At 46.6% G+C, this 14,374-nt stretch overlaps 1 protein-coding gene across 2 annotated transcripts in view; it reads left to right on the forward strand.

Moving 5' to 3' along the window:
• LOC135244955 (uncharacterized) overlaps positions 1-14,374 on the forward strand; it is a 50,166-nt gene that overhangs the window by 6,399 nt on the left and 29,393 nt on the right. The window lies entirely within an intron of this gene.

Genomic DNA, 14,374 nt, shown 5'->3' on the forward strand with positions numbered 1-14,374 from the left:
TGGGTGATTGGTAATGACTGGAGAGGAGAAGACATGTATGTGGTTTTTCCTTCCAAACTTAAGATGAGTGCTTTGTGAAGCTTTCTTTGCATGTGCCAAATTATTGAATGATTGGAGGCGTGAATTTCTGAAACCTGCCCATGTGACATCATCCAGATGAGGGCTATTTGGTAGTGTTGTGTAGTAGTGCTCTTCATTACCAGGTATGGCTAAGAAAGTGCTGAAGACTTGCATGCAGAATCAACTGTGCTGTGTGATTCAGTCTTGAATGAATTTTATAGACCACCTTTCGAAATAAAATCTTTCTTTTACTAATCCTTTTGTTAATAAAAATTGAGCTATTCCATAATCAATGCTAAATGTGCTCAGAATCTTTGAAAAAGTTGAGTTATTTGTTAAAGGAAGACTCATAATTGTCTGACACATATACAAGCAAAAATCCTATGTGTGGATGTAGGTGTAAAATGTAGATTTTTAGCAATTTCAGAAAAAATGTATGGAATTCCCCACTTGAAATGAGCTAAATATTGAATAGCAATGGCTTGCAATTTCAACTAAATTCCCTAAAATAATTGTACTAATTTAGAAATAATTTTTCATCCTGAAATTATCATATTTAAATATATAACCATCATAGCATAGTGTTTCAGATTATCTGTTGGGTTTGTTGTATGAAAGCTTGTGTCCCACTGAGGGACACTCTCTCACTCCATTTCAAAACAGATGATACTGCAGACAATGGCGAGCACCTATGTGGGGAACGAGGAAGAAATGAGCTTTGAACCTAACTGAAAGAAGATTACCATCTTTTGAGGATTATATCTTAAATATTGGAAAGAGGGAAATATAGAGACGCACAGCGACAAAGTAGACTGAAATAGTATTGTAAGCAAATGTAGCTGAATGCGTTTTTTATTTTTTAAGAAGAAAATTCTCAACATTGCTACTTTCAGGTAGCCCTTGTTCAGCTTTGTTCAGGCCTTTTGTATTCAAAAATGACATTAGTTAGAATAGCAATCCATTTCTTTTCAGTAAATGTACGTGTATTGTCATTGTGTGGGTGCGTATAAGTGTATGAATGTGCCCATAAATGTGTGTGTGTGTGTGTGTGTGCAGCTCTATTAGATTTCATAAATCTCTCACAGACCATGCTCGTGTTTAGTGTGAGTCACGAACCTCGATGCAATGCCTGACAGGCTACTTTTGGTCAACCGCACCACTCCGCGATCCCTCCACATGCCTTCCAGTGCCGAGCTGGTGTCATGTGACTCTGTGTTTATTCGCAGGGCAGTCAGCCTGGGCAGGAGACAGCTTCTCTCCTGGCCTTGCCACAGAGTAAAGTGCTGTCAGACTCAACAGTCTCTCACAGGGTAGCATGAAATATGAAAGCACTTCCTGAGTTTTGTCCCATATTAGTGTTGATTTTTCCATTACAAGAAGAGCCAGTCCTGTGTAACAGCCCTTGCTGTCTGCCTAGCTTCTGACGATATGATATATTGACTGATTTGCAATGGGCTAAGAGTTATTTTTGATGATCAATCTATCCAAGCTTATGTTGATAGGTTGCAGCAATGCTGGTTTGACATACAAAACAAGTGCAAAATTTTGTACTTCATAACATAATTCAGACCCACAAATAAAAGACTGTAGGATGTGCATATGGTTAAGTGTATCTCCCCCGTTGTGGGTAGAGCATCAAATGCAAATGCAAAAGTATTTCTAAAGTTACCTTCTGTATTTCTATAAATACCAAACCAATGCCACCATTCAATAAACAGTTGGATGATGTATTTCTAAGCACGTAATGCTGTGATTGAAATCACTGATGTGGCCACCGTTTTGTTCAGGAGTTGCAAATACATGCACTGGCATGATATTTTAACACTCTATTGCAAATCTGTATGCATTTGAGGGTATTTTCATCGATTGTTTCACAAGTAGCCAACAAGAAGCTACTGTACAGTCAGCCCAATCAGCCGTAACATTGGTGATTGTCTGAAAGGCTAAAATAAATCTTTAGAAATGCATCCTTAGAAGTGCCAGGAGGTTCTGGGATGTGGGAAGGGCTCTAGACAAAGTGGCCCGCTCACTCTGCGGTCTGACAGAACGAGCTGAGGCGCACACGGACACAGACGGCGGGGCGAAAGGGAGATTTGCGTGAGGAGATCTCTGCGGCTTCCAGCCAGGCAGGGCTCACGGAGGTCAGGGAAAATGGGTGCCAGACCAAAGCGAAGAGTCTGAGCGGTGGGCCTGTGGAGCGTAAACAAACAGGAGCTGCCATGCGTAGCTCAGGGAGACGGTGCGCTTCGAAGAGAGATGCCATTTCAGAACAGAACAGCCTGAACAGTTTAGAGTCCAGCTGTTGGGTAATGTGAAGAACAGCCTGGCCAGTTTAGAGTCCAGCTGTTGGGTAATGTGAAGAACAGCCTGGCCAGTTTAGAGTCCAGCTGTTGGGTAAAGTGAAGAACAGCCTGGCCAGTTTAGGGTCCAGCTGTTGGGTAGAGCGAAGAGCAGCCTGATCAGTTTAGGGTCCAGCTGTTGGGTAAAGTGAAGAGAGCCTGGCCAGTTCAGGGTCCAGCTGTTGGGTAGAGTGAAGAGAGCCTGAGGTAGGAGTTGCTGGCCGTTTAGATGGGCAAGGCGCCCGACCGACGCTAGGACCCCAGAGACTCAGCCAGAGGACTGCAGAGAGAAAAGAGACGACAACACACTACACAGGAGGTATCAGTGATGGGATCGGCCTAAAATGCATCTCTGCATTCCACACTGAGAGAAAGATGAAAAAAGAAAGCGACAATGAGACTAGTTTTTAATCCCTGCCATCAGTCTGACAAAAAGCAACCACAGTTCCCTGATTTTAAAAAGGAGCCAGTGGTAGGCTAAGCTGTAGAGCTACAAGTGGCAACAATATCATTCCCTCTATTGTACTTGGACTTCAGTCCAACTGGCCGCAAAGAACCGTCTCCCCCAGCCTGTGCCCAGCTGAAGCGGTTTGGTCCTCATCTGGAGCAGTTTGCATCTCTCTGACTCAGATCGACTCGATTCTGGGGAAGCGGATGGAGGGTTAGTTCCAGTCAGAGAAATTGCTTTTGTGTTGTCTCCATACAAATGTTCACATTCCAGAGAGGGAAGCAGAAGATTAATCCTCTGCGATTTCTCCCAAATCTCAGTGTGCAGCCACATCTCTCTTTAGAGAACTTCCTGTGGTTCCTGTGGCTTTTTCTATAGTACAAAGTCAATGGGACTGTGACTGTAACACATTCTCTCGCTCTCTCTCTCTCCCTCTCTCCCTCCCTCTCTCTCTCTGGCCTGACTCATTCACTTCCATTTCATTTGCTGAGGTCATGTCCCTTTTTTCCTGAAGGTGTCGATTCATTCTTAATATTTGTTTTTCAGTAATTTCAGTCAAACTGGGAAATTCATGTTTAGCAAAAACTTCAACCGCCACTAAAATTCACAGTTCAAAGTGAAGTAGACAGAGCATTTTTGTTTTCATCTTCATTTACATTTTCAGTAGCACATATGTAGCAATGCACTGTCTGCACCTCATGCCACAATAATAGGATGACAGAAGGGATCATAAACTCAAGTCCCATAAAATAATAGAGAAAACATACACTGTACAGCCAAAAGTATGCGGACACCTGACATCCAATGTCTCGTCTAAATTATTGATATTAGTATAGAGTTGGTCCACCCTTTCCTGCTACAACAACCTACACTCTTCCGGGAAGGTTTTATACTAGATGTTGGATGTCATCTAGATGTCTATACTAGATGCTGCAGGGATTTGCTTCAATTCATCCAGAAGAGCGTTAGTGAGGTCGGACACTGATTGGGAGATTAGGTCTGGCTCACAGTTGGCTTTCCAGCTGATCCCAAAGGTGTTGGATGGGGTTGAGGTCAGGGCTCTGTACAGGCCAGTCAAATTCTTCCACACCATTCTCGACAAAACAATTTCTATATGGAACTTTCTGTGTGTCTGGGGGCATTGTTATGCTGAAACAGGCAAGGGCCTTCCCCAAACTTGTGGTCATTTAGTGTACCTGACAATCATGATAGTAAAATTAGAGTTTGATTATGCTAATAATTCCCCAGGCCACAACAGGAGCAAACCTCACGCTTTCACCATTGATTGGCACTGGCCACCTCCGCCTGAGAGCATGGCTGAAGCCGTAAATTTATGCAGGTGCCTTCTGCATAATGCACCCTCCACAAAACTCTGACAACTGACTCAACAAAATGGGCGCCGTTAACTGTTTCAGAGCACATCAAAAGGCCTCTCTACCCAAAACACAGCTGTATTTTTATATGCTGCTACATATAGCCTGTTAGCCCATCCGCTAGGAATGGCAATGCTACTCTGCAGGTTACTACAGAGTGGCAGACACGGGCAGCTATTAATTGTAAATTTGTCATGTGTTATTAAATAACCAGTCAGCTGTTCTAGTTGGAGTACAGAGCGTGCAGATTGGGCATTTCCCTGCTGGTTCTCACCCAAAGCCTGTACAGTAAGTGCTTTTTCATGGCTCAGACCTCTGCAGGTTGGTCACGGTGGGATGCCATACGCACATAATAACGGTGTAACACAACGCTCCGTAACGGAAAATCTTCTTCGTAAACCTTTGTGCGTTCCATTAAACGTTGGCATGGAGAGGTGTCCTGAAATCCTGGGAATGTGGTAGGGAGCCACCATTCTGATCCAGCCAGGAGATAACACCACCTCTTAAAAAAAATTCAAACAAATTTAAATTAAATTTTTTTTAAAAAGCATAAATTTGATGGATTGTTGCTGTCTGTTTGGTGTACAAGAGAACCAAAGCTATATCATGGCTACTTCGCCCCAATTAGTAAACTTTTATCTCAGATACCACAATACGTCTGCCACAGTCTCTCATCTTTTTTTACCAGTCACACCATCATTGTCTTATCAAATTAATTGTGCCATATTACCACTAAAGCCTGGTCTAATCTTCTTTAGAATGGTGGATTAACAATACTACGAGTCTGTTCCAGGATATGTATCAGTAAACTAACGCATGTGCACAAACACACATGCACACACACACACACAACACACACAACACACAAAACATGCGCGCGCACACACACACACACACACAACACACAAAACATGCACGCACACACACACAAACACAAACAAGCACACGCATGTACACATACAGATACACATACATACTGAATGTACACACATACAGTACGTGCACACACAAACAGACGTAATCACAAAGACAGTTTACAGTAATGCTGCCATTGTTGATAGTTCTCAGAGCGTGAGATTATGTTTAAGAGTTAAAACTTAGTTTCCTGTCAGGTGGCAGAGGTTGGACAGATATGATTACGGAAAGTGAACGCTGTATGTACAATCCACTGTGATTATAGCTGCCGAAACAGAGTCACACTTGATCCCAGTACTATATTGTGTTCTCTGCTATACGAAACCTCTTAATACAATGAACTACCTGCTGATTAAATGATCCTGTTCCAAATAATTTTATTCCCTGTTATTCTATACCTCATAATACGCTGACTTTACCAGCAGATTAAGTGCTCCTGTTTCCACCGAGCACTCTATATCAGCTTTGTAAGCCAGAATTTTTCCCCCTCTTATAATCTGAACTGTGATAACTGTAATTTACCAGAACAGACAAAAAAACAAAAGAAAAAACAGCTGGAATGGAACCTATAGTAGCACTTGTCCCTCCACTTTCTCACAGACAGGTTTTTGTGGAGGCGTGGCATGTAGGGTCACAGTGTGTAAATGTCCAGTGAGGTGGAAGTGGGGTTTCGGCGCTAGATACAGTAGACGGCGTCCTGCAGGAAGCAGATTATTGCCGATGCGGCAGATTCCCTTCCCGTGCCTTCCCGCCGGCGGAGGAGTGTGGCGAAACACGTCCGCGGCCAATCACACGCCATCGCCCCGGGGACCCCCGCCCCGGGGGGCAGGAAACAGAGGGGTCTGGCTGCTCTCCTGATGGGGCGAGCGACTGCGTCTGCTGGGGGGGTGTACGAGATGGGGGGGAGGATGACGATGGTAATTTACTCTTTGTGTGATGAGCAAGCACAAAGACATGTCTGACATCACCCCTCACGCTGCGGGAGCAGGGCTGCTCTCTAAAAACGTCCTGTCATCTGACCAATTTTGTTGCAGGGGGACAGAGATGGGCTCTCCTGGGCTGGGGGGGGGGGGTCTTAATAGTCAAATTACAGTTAATCTCATTTTGAATTGTAGCTTTTTTTCACAGTAGCCTCTTATGAGATCATGAAGTAATTAAAAAATTTTATTTATTCTGTTTTTAATCATTTTTGTTATGGATTTGTTTTTCTCCCACAAAGTCTTGTTGGATTATGTCTTTTTGGACAGCGCTCATAATGTCATTGCATTCCAGTGAACAGAGCCATTCTGTACACTGGGTGTGCTGCAGGAGGGCACTGGCTCAGGGTTAGGGCACTTTCTCACTTTATCTGCTGAGGCTAATTACTGGGAATAAATGACTGTGTGGATTATGAGTACGCTGTATCATTACTAGCCGCTGGTAGCACGCAAAGTATCTCAGGAGGTGAGAGAAAGAGGGAGGGAGAGAGAGAGAGAGAGAGAGAGAGAGAAAGAGAGAGACCCCGATGGGCTGAAATCCCACCCATATCTCTGCGTGGTGGATATCTGTTGGGGGTGAAAGACGAGCCCAGTTCAGTTTGGTGAGGCGGGGTGGCTGAGGAGAACAGGTCATGACAACAGACCGTTGCAGGGGGAGGGGCGGGGGTGTGGAGGGGTGTGGAGGGGGGGAGGGGGGCGGCCGTAAAGGTGGCTTCAGGGCTATCGCGTTTCGGGAGGGTCACGGCAGCTCGGGGACCTTTAGGAACCCGAGCATCCGGCCCGGCCGACGCTCACGGAGCCGCAGGGCACCGCACCACGGAGGCGCCGCCGCCGGAAGGGGAGGAACGCCCCCCGGAATACCCCCGCGCGCCTCCCACAGTTGCCCCCGTCATTCCTCCAGCGGGTCCGCTGCCACTCGCGCCCCTTCCCCAAAAGAGCTTAAGGCCTACGTTAAAGCAACATTTTGTCCAAAACAGTGAGTTAAAAATGTGTCGTTCTTTTTCTTCGTACAGATTATTTTTGGGAACAGCTGCTGAACACAAACTGTGAAAAATAAAATGTACGCATTTAATTGTGATTCGAAGTTGAGGGACAGATTTTGACTGATGTCAGACCTTGAGCTGCCACTTTTCTTCCAGAAATGTTCCCATGACACCATGTTGTGTATATTATGCCATTTCTGCTTAGTTTAGGATTAGTTTGTCTCTTTAGTTTGTAACTCTTTAAGTGCCCCAGTAATGTGCCCCAAGAAGTCAGATGGCTCATGTTGTGATTATAATATTATGAAGTTTGTTCATTTACATTTTCAATTTCTATTTTCTTCCATAACCCAAATTCTTTTAATGAATATTTAAAACTTCCAAACACAGCTGTACTTGTGAATACTGGTTCAGTGGCATTACCTTTCGGGAACATATTGTGCTTACGAGCTGGTTTGTCTGGAGATGTAAATGAGACAATGAATACAGCGACAGAGAGACAAAGAGAAAGCATTTCCTGGTGTGCAGTGGCCAGACCATAAATAGCTTGTGCTCTGTATTTCCTGCCTCTTGATTGCATTCTTCCATGGCCACTTGAAAAGCCATTGATGAAAAGAGGGAAATAGTCTGCCATTGTGCTCCTCTTCACTGACGGAGTAATTCATGACTTTATTATTTCCTCAGTTTCCCCCGCACTGTAAATTTCAGTCCCTTGCCTGGCGGAAGCCTGAGGTGTGTGTGTGTGTGTGTGTGTGTGTGTGTATGAGTGTGTTTGTGTGTAAGACCCTGCATGCGTGTATGTGTGTGTGTGTGTTGTGTTGTGTTGTGAGTGTTGTGGTTTGTGTGTAGTCTGTGACCTGCATGCAGTATGTGTGTTGTGTTGTGTGTGGGGTGTTGAGTGTGTTTGTGTGTAAGACTGTATCATGCGTATGTGAGTTTTGTGGTTGTGTGTGCCTGCATGGTGTAGTGTGTGTTTGTGTGTAAGTCTGTGTATGCATGCCCGTATGTGAGTTTGTGTGTGTGTGAGTGTGTGGGTATGTGTGTTTGTGTGTAAGTTAGTACATGCATGTGTGTATGTGTGTGTGGGTGTGTATTCATGAAACAAAAATGTATACTTTTTTTCAGGAGTTTGTGTGTGTTTTAGGTGACTGTGTATACGTGTTTCAGCTGGTGGTGTGTGTTCTAGGTGACTGTGCATATGCGTTTCGGTGGTGGTGAGTAAATGTTTGTCTCAGTGTTTGGTCCGGTTCAGTGAAAGCCCTCGTGGCTGGCCCATGCCAGGCCGCACATTTGCCTCTGCCAGCCTGTGCCAGCCCAGGCTTTGCCCAGGCTTTGTTCCAGCGTCTATGACGCTGAATATCTTCGCCCACTCGCCCAGCAAACAGAGAGATCCGGCTGTGCTGCTTGCGGTCAAAGAGCACATGATCTGACTGGTTTGTGTTTTTTTAATGCGCATCTTCACCAGTGCAGAGGGAAATCAGTGCTTGTCCGAAAAGCACGGACTGGCCAATGGCAAAAGGAGTGCCCTGTGTGTGCAGCAGTTCAGCTCTCTGATTGGTCCATCCTGTTGCCTGGCTGTACAGCTACAGGAAACAGCTTTATTTTGTGTTCTTTATTTTCAAACCCTATGGCCAGGAATAACACAGCAGAGTGTCAAACAGGTGCACAAATAATTACCCTCTCTGCTGAAGGGACAGGCCTGCTCACGGCCCTCTGAAATATATCTGGAGCCTGTACAGCATGCCCAGAGCAGATAATGGGAGCGCACACACACACACACACACACACATGCACACACACACGCACGCACACGCGCACACACACACACACACACACACACACACACACACAAACACACACAAACACACACACACAGACACACACACACACACACGGAAGATGGTATTCTTGCACACTGCTTACGAAGAGTTAGACTGTATATCTTGAGCAGAGATGATTGTCTGCGATTCTGCTGTTAACTACAAAGCATCCCCTACAGTACAGAACACACTGATTTGCCTTTTCTGCGGCTTTGGAATCATCAGCAGAGCTTATGTATGTTATGTTCTTGAGGGGGGCAGACAGAAATTCCCCAGGAGCCCCCCACTGTGTGTGAGCCACACTGTGACTACGGCAGCCTGTTCTGCACTCAAATAGCCATTCATGGGTCCTTTCTCCCTTTGTCTCCTCAAAGCCAAAGACGTGTTGGCAAGTCCCCTCACACGCTCATGGTGTCCCGACAGAGCCCATGATTCTATGGTGAATTTGGCAAGAAGAAAAGAGACCCAGAAAACATTTACCCCTCCCCGCATTGGAGCCATCTGTACACCAGAACCTCTGTGAATGGGATAATTGAGTCTTAAATAACTTTTTTTGTTCTTTTGTGGTGGGGGGGGGGGGGGGTTAAGGGGCGTGCGGGGTGTTGCATGTTGCACACATAATAGAGGAGACCCTGACTCCTGTTCCCTCCCCCTCACTGACTCACACCACCTGCTCCCGATCAATATTCAGATACCGATCACTTACCACGCTCAATTAAACTCCCATAATCCCTCTCGCAGCCTTCAAAATCCTTCAAAGGGGCACGATAAAGAGACTTTGGCAACTCTGTTTTTCGATGGCGGGGGGGTCCTGTCCCCCCCCCCCCCTTCCTTGGACAATAGAGAGTGATGGCAGCCTCATTGGGAAAATGGGTCGCCCGCAGAAAGGGTTGGGTGGTCGCGGCAGCTGCCAGTACGCCGTCCAGGACGGGCTAGCCTAGCCGGCGCACGCGCTGTCCCATTCACCCGCCATTATTCCACCGCGCCGGCCCGTCACAAAGCGCTACAGTTACTTACGCTCTCTCCGCGGGTGATCCGCCGCGCTCTTCATTAGGAGCCCCGTTAGGGTCCTCCGAGAGGACTAACATGCCCGCACTGCGCCATTGTTCCCGCTGAAGGTCCCCCTCATTAACGCGGAGGCACGCGGCCAGACGTGTGAGCACAGGCCCCCAGCGCCCTCCGCTCACAGAAACACCCGGCCCCATAGCATGCTGGGAACTCCTCAAATAAGCAGTGCGCTCCTCAGCGCATAACAAAAGCGCTCCACACCTTTTCTTTTTTAAAAAGAAAACAATTCAAATAAACCTTTGTATGAAAACATCTCAATAAAATGGCAGACAATGCCTGTTTTTCATGTAATTGTTCCTCTTTAAAATTTGGCCAATATAAATAAGACTAAGAGCAAATGAATTGTTCAATTACAAATGGTTTCTGTGAGATTACACAGACAGTAAAGTATAATATAATCGGTTTGAATTTTTGAAGAGCACTTAAACAAATGTTTAGCCGCTACTGTTGCCTGTTCCCTCCATTTATGCGATATTAAATCTGCTTAAGCCGCGAACGCAGTACTGGGCAGACGATCCTGCTTTTGGGGTGGGGGGGGGGAGGAGGAGGATGGCATTATTTGTGACCTTTCAGTCTTCCTCCCCCTCCCCCTGCAGTGGTGAAAGAGCTAATAGATTTTTCATTGGCGTGTAAAGTGAAGCAGCGAGGAGAGCAGGGGGCCCTGCTAGCTCAGCGTCAGACCCGCGCGACCGATCCGGACGAGCGGACACGGACCACCGCGGCTCTGACACCGCGGCTCTGAGACACGCGCGCTCTGAGGACACGCCGCGCGGCTCTGAGGACACGCCGGCCTGAGCTTCGCGTCTGAGCCGCCGTCGAGCACGCCGCGCCGCACCCACCTTCTGTAACTCGACAACAGCGCGAACGCGGCGAACGCGCCCTACCACACCAACCGCATCTCTGGGAGAAGCGCTCAGGGACTTCCCCGCTCCCGTGGAACCCGACTGCCAAAAAAAGGAAGGGCCGAGAAATTTCAATCTGGATTTCAGAGTCCGTGCTGAGCTGTTGGGGCCTGCAATAAACAGGGTGTTCCCACGAGAATTGTTTCACACAAACCGACCAACCAACCAAAAGCTCCCAGAGTATTCCACCATCAGCCAGGGATGCAGTGTGCGTGTGTTTGTCTGTGTGTGCGTGTGGTGTGTGCGTGCGTGCATGCGTGCGTGCGTGTGTGTGCATGCGTATATGTGCGTGTTTTCACTTTAAGGTTTTCAGTGGCAGAACTGAAGTGGTTGTATGGCGGTTGCTGGGTTGTTGAAAGCCTCGTTTGGGAGAGCCCTCATGCTGTAAAGCAGCCCGCTGTGTTCCACTGGTCTGCCCTGGTCTCTGTTCCCTGCTCTCTCCCCTCTCTCCACTCCACTGACTCCTGGCTGGCCTGGGTGTACAAACTGCGCGTATTAAAGACATCACCGTTCTGACGTCCACAACAGAACCATTTTCTTTTCAAATCTATAAACAGATAAACACAGGGAACAGAAACCCCAAAATCTTCTAATTAACTTGACATGTTTTTGTGATAACATTACTGTACTCGGATTGCAGGAAGCCAATCCGCCAATTTAAGACAAATGGTTCGGTTAGGTTTATTCAGCCACACTGGGCGTGAGAAAAGCACAGTTACTCAGCGAATGATTCCCCAGCTTTAAAGAGGAGTCACATTTAAAAAAAAAAAAACTGTGTGTGTACTAGAGTACCGTCTGTCTGCTTCGTCAGACTGCAGCTCCTAACGAGATGAGTCAGTCGACGGAGTGCTTTGTCGAAGGACCACCCGCACAATTCCACAGCAATTACCAGCCGCTAACGACTACTGTGCCTCCTGTACCTGTATCCTGTGTTTATCCGCCATCTTTGTCCTGGGTTATTTCATTACATTACATGTAATCTGTTTGCCCAGGCAGGTGTATTTACTGTACTAACATAAGCTGCAGTAAGTTGAAGATGGCAATTGCCGTAACTGTCCAAGGATTCAAACTGGGAGACTTCTGCAATTGCAATTGTTTGCTCTCTGACAAAGTCGATTGGTGCTGTAATACACCAAAAACAATGTCGACCTGACCCCCGAAAGGCTTTCTAAAAGAAATATTGCGCACATGCGCACACACACAAACACACAAAACTGCACAAAGACACACGCATTTGCACACACGTACACAACACACAGACACAGTCACACACACAGACACGCACTCACTCACTCATCTACTGGATAACGGATTGACAGGCTGAGTGACACGGGGGCTTATTTAACACCCTGCTGCAACAAAGCAGAAAAAAAAAAAACTTACGCTCCACTCAGGCCTGAAATAACACCCCATTAACCTTCCATGTACATACAGTACAATCCTCTTGCACTGTTTGCAAGAAGGAAACAGAAATCAAGTTCTGAGATCAGTGGTTATTCATCCAGCCCTCTGAAATCAATATTCTGATCAAAGTAACGCCCTGGATCTCTCAGTTCCTATCGGGTAAGCGCTAAGCTTTGGTGGTCTGCAGCCTGACCGCCGGTAATTGATTGGGGAATAGAGGCGACCGTGGTGCCGGGGGGCGGGCGGGGTCAATGGGGTCCCCAAGGTCACCGGCTTCCCCATCCCATTAAAACACTTTTCTCAAGATATAGTGTATCAGGCACCAGGGGGGGACTGGGGAGAAGGGGGGAGGGGAGGGGGGGTGACCTCCAAACGTTTGGCAGGCTTAGTCTCGGCTTTCGGAGAGTTTTCCGTAAACACGGGACACCTGTAAAGGGGTCCGTCGCTGGCGGACAGAGCGCCGCTGGTCCCCTGGGCTCGCCGCCGTCCCGGGCTGAAAGGGAACCGGGATCAGCCAAGGATCAGCCGAGGATCAGCCAAGGCAAAAAAAAAACCCTCCGTCTTCTCGCCCCCATTGTCCCGGTTCTAACTCTCTCTCTCCCTCTCTCTCTCTCTTTCTCTCTCTCATTTATTTATTTGAAGCGCTGCCCCGCTCCCTTTGGCGAAACCCGATGCGAATAGCTGTCTGGAGATGGGGAGAACTGAAACGGGAAAAGATGCCGATTGGCGCGTCCAGGCGAGCGACGAATTGGCCGATTGGTTCAGCTGTAAATCTGATTCCTGGTCCCTTCGCACTGCGCTAGAACAACGGAGCATTGTAGCTCCCCAGAAGAAAGGAATGAAGAAATGGATTTCATTCAAGGCCCGACATCTCTCTCTCTCTCTCTCTCTGGTAACTCAATGTTCCAGTTTCCTCTCGGACAGTCCCCTGCTTGGGGCTGGGCTGTTTATTTTGTTAGCGGTTATGATTTTTATCTTGGCTGACTATGACACTTCATTAATGAAACTTTGTAATTAGGTTTGTGATACTTGTTTTTACAGCTAAAATGATTTTACACACGATAAGGGTGGAAGAGAGGTTGAGAGGTTAATCTCGGTCTTAGTATCAGTATCTTTGTGACAGGACCAAATACGAAAAGAAAAAACAGATCAAATTCTGGTATGCTTCACCTGAAACCTGTCAATATAATATCAAGCAGTGTCAAAGTGTCAGTGGAGAATATGTACAATATAGGTTCTGCATCTGGGATAAGGATTCCTGCCAAGTTTCAAACTATTTGCTAAAAGGAGGTGAACAGAATGCAATGGACGGTCTGTTAGTCATTAGTCACTGAACTCACTGCATTCCCAATGGGATGTAAGTCACATTTAAATGACTTTTGATTAAGCTCTTATATCTTCAAAGCAACACTCTGTCCAAAAAGAAAGGCTGAATTGTTAACGAATGTGTACACAAACATGACAGTACACGCGGACATGCTGACGGGACCACAAGCTGCAGGAGATGTTCTGTTCTGGCAGCCAGACCGAGGCCTTGCCCCTGCTCAACCCCACTCAACCTGGCGGCCATTGCTCTCCGCTAGCAACGCCAGCCGCCACCTCAGCTTCCGCATACTGAGCATGCTCAAGACTGGAATTCACGCTTCATTGCTATTATTATAAATGAAGTTTCAGCTAAAGGTTGCCCATGCCCTATGCTTATACATTTTACTACGGTACACACTGGGCAATGCGCCATTGTGGATTTAAGCACCTAATTAATTGATCCGACTGATTAAGCAAGGCTAATTGGTTTGAACAGAAAACACCACAAGTGAAGGCTTTGTTGACTTTCTTCTGAGAGTGAAAATAAAGGAGACAAAGGAAAGTAAGCAAACCATCTCTGTTGAAAACTGATCATTTCCGTTAGTACGTGCTGATATTCCTGAGGCATTTGGCTGAAAATTGATAGTCCTGCAAACACACAATCAAGGCGTCATTAAACTCTGGCTCCCTGAGCTGTAAATCAAAAGCATTTCTGTGGTTCCGCTTTCAAAGAAGCACAATTTCCAGTGAAATCTCTTCTTTTCTGAAATGCTGCCTGCTACT

This window comes from Anguilla rostrata, chromosome 18 (genome assembly GCF_018555375.3).
Source record: "Anguilla rostrata isolate EN2019 chromosome 18, ASM1855537v3, whole genome shotgun sequence".
Lineage (NCBI taxonomy): Eukaryota > Metazoa > Chordata > Actinopteri > Anguilliformes > Anguillidae > Anguilla > Anguilla rostrata.